Here is a 17,706-nt window from a genome sequence, read left to right as displayed (position 1 = left end):
GTGGAAGATATATTACAGTGGAACACATTTGAGTACTCCATTCAGTTCTGGCCACCATTTCAAGGGATATTGGCCTTTAATAGGGTGTAACGCAGATTCACCAGAATGGTGCTGGGGCTACAGATTTGTTGTACTGCTTTGAATATAGAAAATTAAGGGATGGTCTAATTGAAATCTTTAAGGATATACTTGCTTTAAGGGGGTAGCAATGTAGGTTTACTGGACTGATTTCTGGATGAGGAGATTGTCCTATGAGGAGAGGTTGAGTGTACATGGCCTATATTCTCAGCAGTGCAGAATAATGAGAGGTGATCTCATTGAGAAGCAAAATTCCTAAGGAGTTGCAGAAGATACAGTACATGCTGGGAGCATGCTTCCCCTGGCTTCTAGAATAAGGGGTCAGCCATTAAGGACCGAGATGGGGAGAAAGATCTTTTTTTCAAACGGTTGTGAATCTTTGGAATTCTCTACCCAGAGAGCTGTGGATGCTTATACGTTTAGTATATTCAAGAGAGTATCTAAAAAATCTATTGTTCTCTAAGGGAATCGGGGGTATAGGGATAGTGAGGGAAGATGGAGTTGGGGTAGGAGTGGAGCAACAATCTTATTGAATGATACAGCAACCTCAAAAGGCAGTTTGGCCTACTCCTGGTCCTATTTTTTTAATGGTCAAATGAGTTGATTGTTTCTATCTACCCAATGGTAGGGGAGTACAGTACAAAAGGGGGTTAACCTTGAAAATTGAATTAGCCATTCAGGGTGATATCAGAAAAGTACTTCCTCACACAAAAGAGAAGCAGAAATCTGAACTATTACTTCCCGTTCCTTCACCCCAAAATAGCCGTTGAGGCAAAGTCAATTTAAAATTTCAAAACAGAGATTGGTAGATTTTTTTTGTTAGGCAAGCATATGAAAGCAAGGTGGGTAGAGAAAGTTAAGTTACTGATTAGCTGTGATCCAATTAAATAGCAGAAATGCTCAAGGAGCTGAATGGCTTACTCCTGTTCCTATATTCCTTCTTATGTTTCCTATGCACTTATTTTAAAAGGCATCTTTTTTGTGCATAAATGGGTTACATTTATTGTTATTCAAGTAGATACTACTTGGAAGGTATAATTTGTGTGTTCACTACTTACCTTCTCTAAAGTGAACCTTTGAAGTTATTACACGAATTAGGAAGACAGCGAGTGCAATCTCGACCTAATTTAACAATGTTCAACATCTTGCAGCCTACTTAAATCACTAAAACCACATTATTGGTGTCATATAATTCAGTGGTAGTACTGTCAGTCAGATGGTTGTGAATTCAATCCCCACAAGCGCTATAATCTAGGCTGACATCTAGTTTATTAGTGAGGGAAAATCTAGGCTGACATCTAGTGTGGTAGCAAGGCAATACTGCTTTATCAGAAGTTCCATCTGTCACATGAAATGTTAAATTGAGCACCCACATGTCTGTTCAGATGGATGTAGTAAATCCCATTCGCTTTCACCAAGAGGCAGAAAGTTCTTGCAGTGTCTTGCCAAAAGTTATCCCTCAAACATCACTATCAAAACAGATTAACTAGCTATATACCTCATTGCTCACTTCTGGAACCTTGCTACGCATAAATTTTGCTTAAATTAGAGTAATCATTAGCTGTAACACCTTGAGATGTCCTGAGGATATGAAACAGCACTATATAAAACTACAACTTCTCTTGTATGTGATTTTTTGGGGGGGCAAGGGTATTACATTTCATACTCTCAATATGTACAACTACAATTCATCAATAGTTATACAAATAGTCACTTAGTAGTACGGAACTTGAGGATTGCTGAAAAAGAGAGACATGCTATCAAAGCTTTTCATCTTGCACTAAAACAGGACAGATTCCCAAGAATATCAAATCTCAAAGGGAACAACCGTTTATACCACATGAGACGGTGGCACTGTTTGGTTGGCTAGTGAACTTTGGTAGAGGCATTGCAATGGAGAATGCACCAGGGAACATAACCACCAATCACAGAATCGCTACAGTGTAACAGGCCGCCATTCAGCCCATCGTGTCTGCCCCGGCTCTGAGCATTTTCAGTTAGTGCCAAACTCCAGCCTTTTCCCCATAACCCTGCACATTGGATGATTTGAATAACAATGCCCTCTTGAATGTCTCAAATGAACCTGTCTCCACCACACCTCCAGGCAATGCATTCCAAACCCTAACTACACGCTGTGTGAAAAAGTTTCTCACCTCACATTTGCTTCTTTGGCGAAACACTAAGACTGTGCCCTCTGGTTCTTGGTCTGTTTATGAGTGGGAACTGTTTCTCCCTATCTACTCTACCAAGACCCCTCATGATTTTGAAAACTTCTATCAAGTCTCTTCTTAGCCTTCTCCTCTCCAAGGAAAACAGTCCCAACTTCTCCAATCTATCCTCATAGCTGAAGTGTCTCATCACTGGCACCATTCCCGTAAACCTCTTCTGCACTATCTCCAATGTGTTCACATCCTTCTTATAGTGTGGTACCAAGAACTGTACACAATACTCCCAGCTGAGGTCTAACCAGTGTATTATACAAGCTGATCATAACCTCCCTGCTCTTGTACTCTATGCCCCTATTAATGAAACCTAGAATACTGTATGCTTTAGAAACAGCTCTCTCTACCTGTCCTGCCACCTTAAATGACTTATGTACATATACACCCAGGTCTCTCGAGTCCTGCATACCCTTTAGAATTGTATCCTTTATTTTATACTGTCTGACCATGTTCTTTGTACCAAAGTGTATCACCTCAAAATTCTCTGCATTGAACTGCACCTATTTGCCCACTCCACTAATACGTGGCAATGTTCTTTTGAAGTTCTACACTGTCCTCCTCACAGTTTAAGATTCTCCCAAGTTTTGTGTCATCTACAAACTTTGAAATTGTCCCCTGCACACTAAGATCTTGATCATTTATATATCAGGAAAAGCAAGGGCCCCAGTAACAACCCCTGGGGATCTCCACTACAAACCTTCTTATAGCCCAAAAAATACCCATTAACCATTACTCCATTTCCTATCCCTCAGGCAATTTTGTATCCACGTTGCTACTGTCCCTTTTATTCCATGACCTATAACTTTTCTCATAAGTCTATCGTGTGGCACTGTATCAAACGCCTTTTGGAAGTCCATAGACACCACATCAATGGCCTTGCCCTAATCAACCATCTCTGTTACCCCTTCAAAAAACTCCAGGTAGTTAATTAGACACAAAAATAAAATGCTGGGAATCCAAAACAAAAACAGAATTACCTGGAAAAACTCAGCAGGTCTGGCAGCATCGGCGGAGAAGAAAAGAGTTGACATTTCGAGTCCTCATGACCCTTCCACAGAGAGTCATAAGGACTTGAAATGTCAACTCTTTTCTTCTCCACCGATGCTGCCAGACCTGCTGAGTTTTTCCAGGTAATTATGTTTTTGTTTTAGTTAATTAGACACGATTTTCCTTTAACAAATCCATGCTGACCCTTCTGAATCAATCCACATTTTCCTATGTGACTATTAATTCTATTTTGAATAATTGTTTCTATCTCGACTAATTGTTTATAGAAGTTTTCCCACCTCTGAAGTTAAACTGACTGGTCTGTAATTGCAGGGCAGATCTTTACAAGCTTTTATTTAAATTCAAACCAGGCAGATCAACTGATTGGTCCACTTGCCAAACAAACAGTACCATCTTCTCATGCAGTACAATTGTTGTTCCTTTTGGGATTTGGTATTCTTGCATCTGTTGAGCACAGCAAGCTTCAACAGAATGTCCCTTTTTTCACACATCAATAGTTATTACATCTTAGGAGATAAGTGCATATAATAAAGTTATAACTATCAACTACCAGTTAAACCCTAATATTTTTTTTATCTAGTTTAACCAATTCTAGCAATATCAATAAAAGACAAAAAATGTTAGAAATGCACAGCAGTCAGCATCTGAAAGAGAAAGATAAATTTTGGATGGAGACCTGTTGAGCATTTGAGGGAAATGTGAACACAACATAAATGAAGGTCAAGATAGAGACCAGTACTAGCTGTGCCAAATTTGCCAACAGCTGGGGTGACTTGCTTATAGAAAAGTACTGATCTTAGTTCAATATAAAAACAAGTTTTGTCTTTCAAATGCTGACTGATTTCTAGTCATTTCATAAGGGCAGGTCTTGTTGCGCAGTGGTAGCATCCCTACCTCTGACTTACTTCCAAATCATGCTCCTCTGCATTCTTTAAATATTTTATAAACACTTAATTATTCAGCTGAGCAGTACTGCTCACTGGCATTTTTGAAGCATAAAAAGTAGGTGAAGATAACAGGAATTCCAATGTGAAACTGATTAGATCAACCAGAAACCATATGAATAAATTAAACAAATATAATTTATAATATGCAAAATCACTACAACAACTTGCTTTTTGCAGTTCATTGAATGATTTTAGCAACTTCCACAACTTTACACAGAAGTATAATAACCAAAAACAGACACCAAGCCAAAGATGGCGATATTAGGAGGGGGTGACTAAAAACTTGATCAGAGGCAAGTTATGATGATCAGAGGCAAGTTATGATGGTGATGAGGTAGAGGTTTAGGGAGGTAATTTCAGAGTTTAAGACCTAGAGGACTGAAAGCCCAGGAACAATGGTGGGACACAGTGGAAGGATCTCATATTGTTAACAGCCTTCTCAACTTGTCATGCCAACTCCAAAGACTTACCCGAGATCTCCTTTCCCTCAGCATTTTAAAAATTGCGCCATTTAGTTTACATTGCCTCCTATTCTTCCTACCATAATGAATTAATTCACACTTCTCCATTAAATTTAATTCACAACATGCCCTCCTAAAATCTATTGGCTATCCCTCCTCACTGTATTACATTTCCAAGTTTTGTGCCATCTGGAAACATTGAAATTACGCCCTGTATACCGAAGTCTAAGTCATTAATATATCTAAAGAACAGTGATCCTAACGATGATCACCAGAGGACAAAATTGCATTCTTCCTTGTAATCATAAAACAGCTACTCTGATTTCTGTCCCTTATCCAATTTTGTACCCATGCAGCCACTGCACCTTTAATCCCATGGACTTCAATTCTGCTGACAAATGTATGATGCGGTAGTTTGTCAAATATCATTTTTATTATTCATTCATGGGAATGACCCCTGCTGCCAAGGCCAGCATTTATTGCCCATCCCCAAATGCCCTTATGAAGGTGGTGATGAGCTGACTTCTTGCACCACTGCAGTCAATATGGTGTACATATGGACCCACAGTGCTGTTAGGGAGCAAGTTCCAGGATTTTGACCAGTGATGGGAGTGATGATATAGTTCCAAGTCAGGATGGTGTCAGACTTAGTGGGAACTTGCAGGTGGTGGTGGTGTTCCCATGCGTCTTCTGCTCATCCTTCTAGGTGGTAGAGGTCACAAATTTGGAAGGTGTTGTTGAAAGAGCCCGAGAGTTGCTGCAGTGCATCTTGTCAATGGCACAATTGCTGCTGCTTTGCGCCATTGGTGGAGGGAGCAAATGTTTAATGTGGTGGATAGGATATCGATCAAGTGGGCTGCTTTGTCTGGATGTTGCCCAGCTTCTTGAGTGTTGCTGGAAGAGGAGAGAGATGAGGGTTGCAGCAACAGATAATTGGAGGTAAGGGCTGAGTCAAGGTCTTGGAATAGGCAAGATTAGTAATGGAATAGATGAGTGGTCAGGAGCTTAACTCAAGGTCTAATGTACCACCAAGGCTGCGAACAATCTAGTTCAGCCTCAGGCAACTGCCAGGGACAGGGATGGAGTCAACTGCCAGAGAATTAAATTTGTGGCAGGAACCGAAGAAAACAGCTCAGCCTTTTCAATATTTAGCTGGGGAAAACTTCAGCTCATCCAAGACAGGATGTCAGGCAAGCAGCCTGACAATGTAGAGATAATGTGGAGAAGTCAAAAGAGGTATTGGTGATGTAAGTGTCACCAGCATATGTGTGGGACCTGATGTTATGCTTTCAGATGATGTTGCCAAGGGACAGTATGTAGAGGAGTGAGGGTTAAGGACAGATCCTTGGGAGACTCCAGAGGTTAGGACGCAGGAAGAGAAGTCATTGTCAGTGATTCTCTGGCCATGAATGGAGAGATATGAATGGAACCAGATGAGTACATCTCCATCCAGCTGGACACAAGGAATAAGAGTAGACCATATGACCTGTCAAGCCTGCTCCGCCTTAAATACGATCATGGCTGATCTTGGGCTTCAGCTCCATTTCCCACCCCCGTGAGCCTTAATTCCCTAAGGCACCAAAAATCTGTCTACCCCAGCCTTAAACAATGGAGCATCCACAACCACTCTGGGGTAGAGAATTCCAAAGATTCACAGCCCTTTGAGGGAAGTAATTTCTCCTCATCTCAGTCCTAAATGATGACCCCTTATCCTGAGACTGTGCTCCTGTGCTTTAGACTCCACAAATGGTGGAAACAATCTCAGCGTCTACCCTATCAAGCCACCGCATAATTTTGTAGGTTTCAATGAGGTTGCTTCTCATTCTTCTAAACCCCAGAGAATACAAGCCCAATTTATTAGCCCCTTATCCCAGGGATCAATCTATTGAACATTCCCTGTACTGCCTCCAATGCAAGTATATCTTTTCTTAAATGTGGAGACCAAAACTGCACACAGTATTCTAGATGTGGTCTTACCAAAGCCCTGTACAACCGTAGCAAGACTTCTTTATTCTTGTGCTCCAATCCCCTTGCAATAAGGATCAACATGCCATTTGCCTTCCTAATAGCATGCAGGTGCAGCAAGCAAGCTTTCCGCGCTCCTTGTACAAGCACACCCAAGTCTCTTTGAACATTGCTTACAAGTTTCTCACCTTTTAAAAAATATTCTGCTTTTCTATTCTTACAACCAAAGTGAATAACTTCACATTTCCCTACATTATACTCTGTCTACCATCTTGTTGCCCAATCACTTAACTTGTCTATATCTCTTTGCAGCCTGTGTCCTCTCCACAGCTTACCTTCCCACCTAGCTTGGTATCATCTGCAAACTTTGATACATTACTCTGTCCCTTCATCTAAGTCATTAATATAGATTGTAAATAGCTGAGACCCAGCAATGATCCTTACGACACTGCACTATTCACTGCTGGCCAACTTGAAAAAGCCCCATTTATGCCCACTCCCTTTGTTAACCAATCCTCAACCCATGCTAAAATACTACCACCAACTCCATGAGCCCTTATCTCACCTATTAACATTTTGCGGCACCTTATCAAATACTTTTTGGAAATCTGGGTAAACTACATCTACTGGTTCCCCTTCATCTACCCTACTAGTTATATCCTCAAAAAACCTAAAATTTGGCAAATCAGATTTCCCCTTAGTAAAACCACGCTGACTTGTTTTAATTATACTATGCTTTTCTAAGTGCATTAAGACTGCTTTAATAATGGATTTTAGTTTTTCCTAACAATTAACGTTAGGCTAACTGGCCTGTAGTGCACAGTTTTCACTCTCCCTCCTTTTTTGTGAAGTGGTATAACATTTACCAGTTTCCAATCTAATGAGACTATTCTCAAACCTAAGGAATTTTAGAAAATCATAGCTAGCACATCCACTATCTCTGCAGCTGTCACTTTTAGAACCCTAGGGTATGGGCTGTCAGGTCTCAGGATTTTAGCTCCTCAAATTTCACCAATTCACCAATAGGCTAATTCTGGTATGAAACTTGTGTCTTCTATTGTGAAGATAGATAAAATTATTTGTTTAATGCCACTGCTATTTCTTCATTCCCTATGATAATTTCTCCTGTCTCTGCTGTTAAGGGGCCAACATTTGTTTTAGCTATTTTCCTTTTTATATAGTTATAAAAGCTCTTACAATCTGTTCTTATATTCCTGGTTAGTTTACTGTCATTCTATTTTTCCCCTTTCATCAACCTTTTGGTAGCCCTCTAAAACAATGGAGGGGAGCCGTGAGGCATTAGAAGAGGATAACAAAACAAAAACAAAAATAATACTACGCAGGTCTGACAGCATCTGCAGAAAGGAACAGTTAACGTTTCGAGTCCATATGACTCTTCAACAGAACTAAGTAAAAATAGAAAAGAGGTGAAATATAAGCTGGTTTAAGGGGGGTGGGACAGGTAGAGCTGGATGGAGGGCCAGTGATAGGTGGAGATAACCAAAAGGTGTCATAGACAAAAGGACAAAGAGGTGTTGATGGTGGTGATATTATCTAAGGAATGTGCTAATAGGTGATATTAAGGGTAGAAAGCAGGACGAGCAAGGTACAGAAAGCCCTAGTGGGGGTGGGGTGGGGGGAAGGGATCGAAATAGGCTAAAAGGTAGAGATAAAACAATGGATGGAAATACATTTAAAAATAATAGAAATAGGTGAGAAAAGAAAAATCTATATAAATTATTGGAAGAAAGGGGGATTGGAAAGGGGGCGGGGATGGAGGAGAGGGAGTTCATGATCTAAAATTGTTGAACTCAATATTCAGTCCGGAAGGCTGAAGATGATAGTTTGTTCAACTGTGACAAAGACAACAGACAGATTGAGAAGGATGAGGAAGCACAATTTACCATTGTAAAAGTCAGGTGGCATGTCATTTGTGACTTTGATAAGAGCCATTTTGGTATGATAGCAAGGGAAGTAACCTGCTTGGAAGGCCAAAAATGAAATTTTGGGAAAGATGGGTAGGAATTTGGGAGGCAACAAGCTCCAAGATTTCACTGAAAGGGGTTGACAGAAGTTTAATATTACTTACTTGACACCCACACAGAAATAGATATCTGCAGTATAGCAAAAACATTTGGACTATGACTGTTTCATCTGTTGACATAGCCAAGCTGGAGTAAAGCTGTTTATAAAACAAGGATTAGATAACTTTCAGTATTGTATCACTGGAGGTACAAATAGCACTTTCACAAGTTCAATTCATCAAAATAGCCAATATTGTGCTGGTATTTAACCTGAGGTCTGATCAGGTCATGAAGCATAACAGAACAGAACAAAAACAAATGGACATAAAAAAGGGAGCATGAATTCTATCCTTTAAAAAGACAAAAAAAAAAACATTTTTACAAGAAGCTCTGATGGTGGTATTTCCTCTTTAATGCAGCACCCATTATTTAACATATATTTGGGGGTGGGGGGGTAGTTCACTGATATGATAACCAGGCTGCAAAAAGAGAGAGAGGAATGACTGCAAAAAAAAAGCACAATAGCTGATTGTAATGTCTTGTGAACAACACATCATGTGATTAGGATTACTGTGAAAAGCCACTATCCACAATGACTACATTTGTACTCCATGTAACACTGCCCCCAAAACTACAAAGCAGCTTAGCTTAATGCTGAGCAGAGCTATCTTAAAGGAACGTACTCCTGAGACACTTCAGTTTCAGTTCAGTCCTTAAAAAAAGCAAGATGTCTGGGTTTCCAACCTAGCATGTCAACTTCTTAGCAGTTGAAGCAGGTATGGAAATATACTTATGGAAATAATCTTAGCTCCCCAGTGAATTGTACTGATCATTAGTTTTGAATTTCTGCCTTAGAAATATGGGATAAAGGTTCCAATCAGAAGTCCAATATTATTCAATTAGTTTTTTTAATGTTTGAATTACCTATAGGCATTATTTTCCATAAGGACAGAAGAAAGAAATAGGAGCAAGAGTAGGCCATATAGCCCCTCGAGCCTTCTCCGCTATTTAGAAGACAAGGGCAGCAGTTAGATGGGAACACCTCCACCTGGAAGATCCCCTCCATGCCACTCACCATCCTGACTTGGAAATATATCACCATTCCTTCACTGTCGCTGGCTCAAAATCCTGGAACTCCCTTCCAAACAGCACCGTGGGTGTACCTACACCACATGGATTGCAGCGGTTCAAGGAAGCAGCTCACCACCACCTTCTCAAGGTCAATTAGGGATGGGTAATAAATGCTGGCCCAGCCAGCAGGGGCAACATGGAATTTTAGAAAATTATGATCATGGCTCATCTTTGGCCTGAAATCCACTTTCCCACCCACTCCCTGTATCCCTTGAGTCTTAGAGACACCAAAAATCTGTCTATATCAGCCTAAAATATATTCAATGATGGAGCATCCACACCTCTGCGATACAGAATGTTCTTTGAGTAAGAATTTTCTCCTCATTTCAGTCCGAAATAATTGGTCCTTACACCGAGACTGAGTGCATGTGTCTAGATTCCTCAGCCAAAGGAAACAACGTCTCAGTGCATACTCTGACAAGCCCCTTCAAAATCTTATCTGTTTCAATTGGATCACACCTCGTTCTTCTAAACTCAAGACTCTAGGCATAAATTTACTCAGCCTCAATACTGCACAACCCTCTCATCCCAGGAACCAACCTAGTGAACCTTTGCTGCACATTTCCAATGCAAGTATATCCTTCCTTAAAGCCCTGCACAAGTCTAGCAAGACTTCCTTATTCTTGTACTCTAATCCCTTTGCAATAAAGGCCAACATGCTTTCCTGAATGCTTGCTGTAACTCCATGCTAACTTTCTGTTCCTTGCTAGAGTATATCAAAGTCTCTGTGAACATCAGCATTTGCAAGTTTCAGACCTTTTAAAAAAATTCTGCTCTTCTATTCTTATTACCAAATGAATATTCTCATACATGCCCATGTTATACTCCATCTGGCACCTTGTTGCCTACTCAATTAACCTGTCTGTATCTCTTTGCAGCCTCTGGTGTCCTTCTCACAGTTTACAAAGTTAGTTGGAAATGTGTCATCAGCAGATGTAGATACATTACTTTCGGTCTCTGTCTCAGTCATTAATATAAATTGCTGAGGCTCCAGCACTCATTTTGCTGCATTCCATGAGTCAAAAGCTGTCAACCTGAAAATGCTCCTTTTATCCCTAATTTCTGCTTCTTGCTCATTAACTAGTTCTCTATCTATTGCTAATGTATTATTCCCAATTCCTGAGCTCTTATCTTGCCTTTTAAACTTCTGTGTAGCACCTTATCCAATGCCTTTTGGAAATCCAAGTGTACTATATTTACCGGTTCTCCTATATCTACCCTACTAGTTACATCCTCAAAAAAAATAAATTTGTCAAAGCATTTTCCCTTTTATAAAACGATATTGATTTTGTCTGATCATATTATGATTTTCTAAGTGCATTAAAACTGCCTTAAGAGATTCCAGCAATTTCCTAATGACTGATGTCAAGCTAACTGGCCTGTAGTTTCCAGTTTTCTCTCCCTCTTTTCTTGAATAGTGCAGATACTTTTGCTAGCTTCCAGTTCACTCGGACTGTTCCAGAACGTAGGAAATTTTGGAATATCATAACCAGCACATCCACTGTTCCTGTAACTACCTCTTTTAGAATCCTCCGGTGTAGGCCAAAATGTCCTGAGGTTTTGTTGGCTTTTAGTCCCTCGAGTTTCTCCATTACTTTTTCTCTGCTAATATTATTTACCTTAAGTTCCTCACTAATATTAGCCATTGGATTATCCTCTATTTCTAGTATTAACAACTGTGTTCTACTGTTAAGACAGACAAAATATTTGTCCAATGTCTTTGCTATTTTCTCATGATAATTTCTCCTGTCTCTGCCTCCAAGGAACCAACAATTGTTTTAGTTACTTTCCTTTATGTATACACATTTGTAAAAGCTCTTACAATCTATTCTTATATTCCTGGCCTGTTTATTCTCATATTCTATTTTTTTCCTGTTTAATCAAACTTTTGATTTCTAAAGCATCCCAATCCTCAGGTTTACCACTATCCTTTGTAATGTCATAAACCTCTTCTTTAAATCTAATATTATCCTCAACTTCCTTAGTAAGCCAAGGATGGATCTTTCTCAGTTTTTGTTTTTCCAATGGAATGCATTTTTATTGAACATTGCTTTTTTAAAAGAAATGTTTCCTACTGTTTATTTATCACCAAACCTTTATAGTCTATTTACGCAATCAACCTTAGCCAGCTTTCCTCTCATAACTATGCAACTGGCTTTGTTTAGGTTTAAGATTCTTGCTTGTGATTGGGATTTGTCACTTTCAAACATTGAGTGGAATTCAGCTGTACTACGATCACTTTTTCCCAGCGGATCTGTTACAATGAGTTAATAATTAACCCTACCAAATTGCATAATACTAGATCTAAAATAGCTTTATCCCTTGTCTGTTCCACAATGTATTGTTCCAGGAAATTCATGAAAACATCCTACAAGCTTTTCTAATTTGACTGGTCCAGTTTATATGAAGGTTAAAGACCCCCCCCCTTAATTATTTTACTGCCTTTGGTACAAATGCCAATTATTTCTTGTTTAATGCTCAGTGCCAACAGTATAAATACTTTTAGGGAACCTATAAATGACTCCCAATGTTTTACGGCCCTTGTTATTCCTAATCTCCACCCATACTGGTACTACTTTCTGATCTTCCGAGTCAAGACTCTCTCACTACAGTCCATATGTCATCCTTTATTATACGAGCTACTTCTCCTTTTCCATTTTCTCTCTCTACGACATAGTGTGCCCTAGAATATTTATTTCCCAAGCTTGGTCATCCTGTAACCATGGAAATGTAATGGCGATTAAAACTAAACCATTTGTCTCTCATGTCAGTAATTCAGAAAGATGAATTACAATGTTTTGTGAACTAAGATAAATGGTCTTCAATTTTATTTTTAACTATCATTTCCATGGGCCTTATTTGCTGATGCACTATTACCATTAAACTCTATCCCTTTCTATCCCACTCTGCTTGTCCTTACCTAAACCGGTACACCCTGTTCAGTTGCTTCAATTTCTCCTTGGATTTCTAAAGTTCATTTCAACTGAACCCTTCCGCACCCCCCCCGCCCCATTCATCTATCACCCCATTTTAGAACAGCCCCATCTCTCCTGAAAATTGGTGCCAGTATCCCATGAATCAAAACCCCTTCTTCCCATACCACTCTGAGCCACAAGTTTAATTCTCTAATCTGCTTGACCCTATGCCAATTGGCACATGGTCTGTGGATAGTTACCTGAACCAATGCCTTTGAGGATGTTTTATAATTTGAGCCCCAACTATCTCAACAATATCCTCAATAAGCCAATTATTTTGGCTAATCCTTCAAAAAAACTTATAAAAAAGTGAAATCCAGTGTGCAGATTTGAACACTTTTCATATCAACCACCACTTGAATTAAGCACAATTTAGATAGCAAATTAAAGCTTCATTTGCTCTCAAACAACCTCAGACAAGTACCCTATGGACCTATTTAAATTTTCAATTTCGACCACAACAATCCTTATGAATTTCCCATTCCTATACAGGGTTATTGGGAACTTCATGCCAATTTACTGAACTTAAAATGACAAACGGTCTTGTTCCACAGCTCAATCCATTAAAAAGGCACAGATTTTAAGTCAGGATTGTAATGGTTTTGGATTTCTGTATCTGGCAACTTTAAACATGTTAGTTCTGTTGCTGGATACTAATAAAAACATTTTGTGCAATCACAGCTATGGGTGATTGATGAAGTTTCGTAGATTTAAAAAATGGGTCCCAGGACCACGTCAATGTTGGTGGCCCCTGCATACCAAGAACCATTGCGGTATTTTCAGTAAAGGCCACATAAATATCTACCCATAAAGAATTCAAAAGAGGAAGAGAGGTGTCTTCAGATGTGTCACTTTATGTGTAATTTACGCTAGCACAAATTCACTTCTATTTCACAATTTAGAAATCAGACATGTTCCTGGTGAATCATATTCAAGAGAATCATGAAATAAAAGTACATAAAAACAACTGCAATCATTACTGCAAAGAAAAGCACAATGTTTAAAAATGCTTTGTAGCTTTGTCATTAAAAGACCATGGGAAGACCACGGCTAGTGAGATAGTTGATGGACTGGTTTTAATTTTCCAAAATTCCTTAGATTCAGGAAAGGTTCCATCAGATTGGAAAATAGCAAATTTAACTCCTTTATTCAAAAAGGAGACAGAAAGCAAGAAACTATAAGCCAGTTAGCCTAACATCTGTCATAGGAAAAACATTAGAAGCTATTACTAAAGATGTTACAGCAGGGCACTTAGAAAAATTCCAAGGCAATGAGGCAGAGTTAACATGGTTTTGTAAAAGAGAAATCATGCTTAACCAATTTATTGGTGATCTTGCAAGGAGTCATGTGCTGTGGTAAAGGGGGACTGGTGGATGTACTGTTCTTAGATTTCCAGAGAGCATTTGATACAGTGCCACATCAAAGGTTATTGCAGGAAATAAAAGCTCATAGTGTAGGGGGTAACATATTGGCATGGACAGAAGACTGGCTAGCTAATAAGAAGCAGAGAGTTGGCATAAATGGGTTTTCTTCCAGTAGGCAGGATGCGATGAATGGTGTGCCACAGGGATTAGTGCTGAGGCCTCAACTTCTTACAATTTATATAAGTGATTTGGATGAAGGGACCGAAGGAATGGTTGCTAAATTTGCTGACAACAAAGATAGGTAGGAAAGTAAATTGTGAAGAGGATGGAAGGAGGTTACAATGTGACATAGATAGGTTAAGTGAGTGGGCAAAGATCTGACTAATGGAATATAATATGGGTAAGTGTGAAATTGTTCATTTTAACAAGAAGAATAAAAAAAGCAGCCTTTTGTCTAAATGCCAAGAGATCAAGGAGCTCTGAGATTCAGAGGGAATTGGATGTCCTAGTGCATGAATCACAAAAGGTTAACATGCAGGTACAGCAGGTAATTAGGAAAGCAAATAGAACGTTATCATTTATTGTGAGGGGAATTCATTACAAAAGTAGGGAGATTATGTTTCAGTTGTACAGGGCATTAGTGAGACCACATCTGGAGTATTGTGTACAGTGCTAATCTCCTTACTTAAAGAAAGATGTAAATGCGTTAGCAGTTTAGAGAAGGTTTACTAGAATAATACCAGGAATGGGCAGGCTGCCTTATGAGGAAAGGCTGGACAGGTTAGGTTGAATCCACTGGAATTTAGAAGAGTAAGAGGCGACTTAATTGAAACCTTTATCATCCTGAGGGATCTTGACAGGGTGGATATGGGCAGGGTGTTTCCTCTTGTGGGAGAATCCAGAACTAGGGGTCACTGTTTAAAAATAAGGGGTGTCTCATTTAAGACAGATGGAGAAATTTTCTGAGTGTCTTTGGAACTTTCTTCATCAAAAGGCAGTGGAAACAGAGTCTCTGAATATTCTTAAGGCAGAGCTAGATAGATCCTTGATTAACAAGGGGGTGAAAGGTTATAATGGGTCGGCAGGAATGTGGGGTTGAGGTTACATTCAGATCAATCATGATCTTATTAAATGGCAGAGCATGCTTGAGGGGCCAAGTGGCCTATCCCTAATTTGTATATTCATATGTCTGTTCGCATGAATATTCTCATTACAAAGTAATATAAAAGTACCAACTAGAAAATTTAAATTACAAACACATGAAAAGGCCAAATAGAGAAGTCCTTCAGATCAATTAATACACACCATAACCTTGGTATCCAAAATTAACCTGGATCAGCACTTTTGTCCCTACATGTTCATCATAAAGTCCACCTACTCCACCTCAGAAACATCTCCCATCACTATGATCCATTTCCCAGTGAAATCCATTCATTTGCCAGTGATTTGACTATTCCCCTACTCTCCTGGATGATTGTGCTTTAGGACATGCAGAAGACATACAACAATGAAAGGCAAGTTTGTTTTCTCTCTCTCTGTCTATCCCTAGCTTCCCTCCAGCATGACACCCCTGCTCCCATCCCCTCTTCAAAAATACTGTCCCTTTGACTACAACTTTTTGTGCACCCACCCCTCCTGAAAAGCCACCTGTAACCAAGTTTTTGGTCACGCTCTGTTCTATCTCCTTCAACCATTTTTGATCTTGTGATGCACCTTTCCACAGTTAAGGGTTATATAAATGTAACACTACAAACTATTCACTATGTTCATCAATTACTAGTAATGCTAAATTCTTGAAGGATTCAGAGGGGCTTCATTTTAAAATCGGAGCTCGGCCACTCGGGAGTGCAAGCAGGGAATGTCTTTTTCCCCTGACAGAAAGTAGTGGAAATCTGAAACGCTTCCTGCCTGCCCACCCAAACCAAAGTGGGGTGGGAAGTTGGATCAATAGAAATTTTCCAAAACAAGCATTTCTTTTATTAGTTAAGTGTATCAAGAGATATGGGTAAATGGGATAAGACCGACAAGCTGGGGGGGGGGGGGGGGGGTGGTGTTGTGGGGTGCTGAACATCCTACGCCTGTTCTTATTAACCAACGCAGGATATATTCCTACCCACCTAGAACTGTCCCAAAAAGCTACCGCAATAAACTCCACACCCCACTTACCGCACAAGTCAGCAATCCCTCGAACAGGTCGCCGGGTCCAAATATTTTGAGATTTTTTTTTAAAAAGATTTGTCGCCCACCCGCAGCTGAACCTGAACCTTGATCCGAAAGAGGGAAAAAAAAATACCAATAGCTTAATGATTGACGCCAGTCCGGGTTAGGAGTGTGGTGGAGGAGAGTTCCTTTTTCAATAGGGTCACACCAGCCCCCTCGGGGGGCCAAACCCTGGGCGATATCAAAGGCAACTGCGCATCACTGACTGACACCGTGACCTATGACCGTGAGCCTCGCTCACACGGTGGTGGTGGGGGTGGGAGGGCAACGGTTACATCCGGGAACCGGGCATCGCAGCCGCATCACGTGCCTCCCCGGTGTGACGAAGACCGGCGGTGATTTTCAGTAAGATGATCGAAAACGGGGTAGAATATATTAGAGCTGCTGGGATTTTTTTTTTATTTTTGTCGTGCGTTGAATGCGATGCCACACTTAAATCAGAAGGACTGAGTGAGGTTCCAGTGACACCTGCTGGGTATTGATAAGCCTGTTCACAAGTCTATAAAAGCAGCTGCGAATTCAGTGTCACAAGCAACAACAAAGTGGCTTCAGGAAAGTCGCGTGCAAGGGAAGCGGGAGGGCGCACCCACCTAACCAAAAGGAAAGTGATGCTTGTTGGCTGAAGGTTGGAGAAGAAAACCCCTGACCCCCAATGTGGCAGCAAAGCTACCAACCACTTAATGCGCAAACTTACTGTCTCTCTGTTTCCACTTGGTGTCCGAGTTAATATTCATCCCTCAATCAACATCACAAAAAGGGATTATCTGGTCAATATCTCATTGCCAGTTGTCGGAACTTATTGTACACAAGTTGGTTGTCATGTTTCCTACATTACACCAGCAACTACTCTTCCCAAGTAAAAAGAAAAATACCTGGAAAAACTCAGCAGGTCTGACAGCATCTGCGGAGAGGAACACGGTTAACGTTGCGAGTCCGTATGACTCTTCAACAGAACTAAGGAAAAATAGAAGAGGTGAAATATAAACTGGTTTAAGGAGGGGGGGGGGGTGGTGTGGGACAGGTAGAGCTGGATAGAGGGCCAGTGATAGGTGCAGGTTGCCAAAAGATGTCATAGACTAAAGGACAAAGAGGTGTTGAAGGTGGTGATATTATCTAAGGAATGTGTTAATCGGTGACATTAAGGGTAGAAAGCAGGACGAGCAAGGTACAGATAGCCCTAGTGGGGGTGGGTGGGAGGGAAGGGATCGAAATAGACTAAAAGGTAGAGATAAAACGATGGATGAAAATACACTTAAAAATAATGGAAATAAGTGGAAAAAGAAAAATCTATATAAATTATTGGAAAAAAGG

General features: G+C 40.1%; 1 protein-coding gene across 3 annotated transcripts in view; it reads right to left on the bottom strand.

Moving 5' to 3' along the window:
* The window catches only part of sparta (spartin a), a 50,273-nt gene extending 33,641 nt beyond the window's left edge, over window positions 1–16,632 (bottom strand). For 2 of the 3 annotated variants that reach the window (XM_041199446.1, XM_041199449.1), the window contains exon 1: window positions 16,342–16,632. The gene's annotated coding sequence lies outside the window, so the exon portion shown is untranslated. The remainder of the gene's footprint in view (window positions 1–16,341) is intronic. The other variant, XM_041199447.1, reaches the window with a different exon arrangement.
* Between the last annotated feature and the right edge of the window lie 1,074 nt (window positions 16,633–17,706).

Source organism: Carcharodon carcharias, chromosome 11 (assembly GCF_017639515.1).
Source record: "Carcharodon carcharias isolate sCarCar2 chromosome 11, sCarCar2.pri, whole genome shotgun sequence".
Lineage (NCBI taxonomy): Eukaryota > Metazoa > Chordata > Chondrichthyes > Lamniformes > Lamnidae > Carcharodon > Carcharodon carcharias.
The sequence above is the reverse complement of the archived record's forward strand: the minus strand, read 5'-3'. Positions and strand labels throughout refer to the sequence as shown.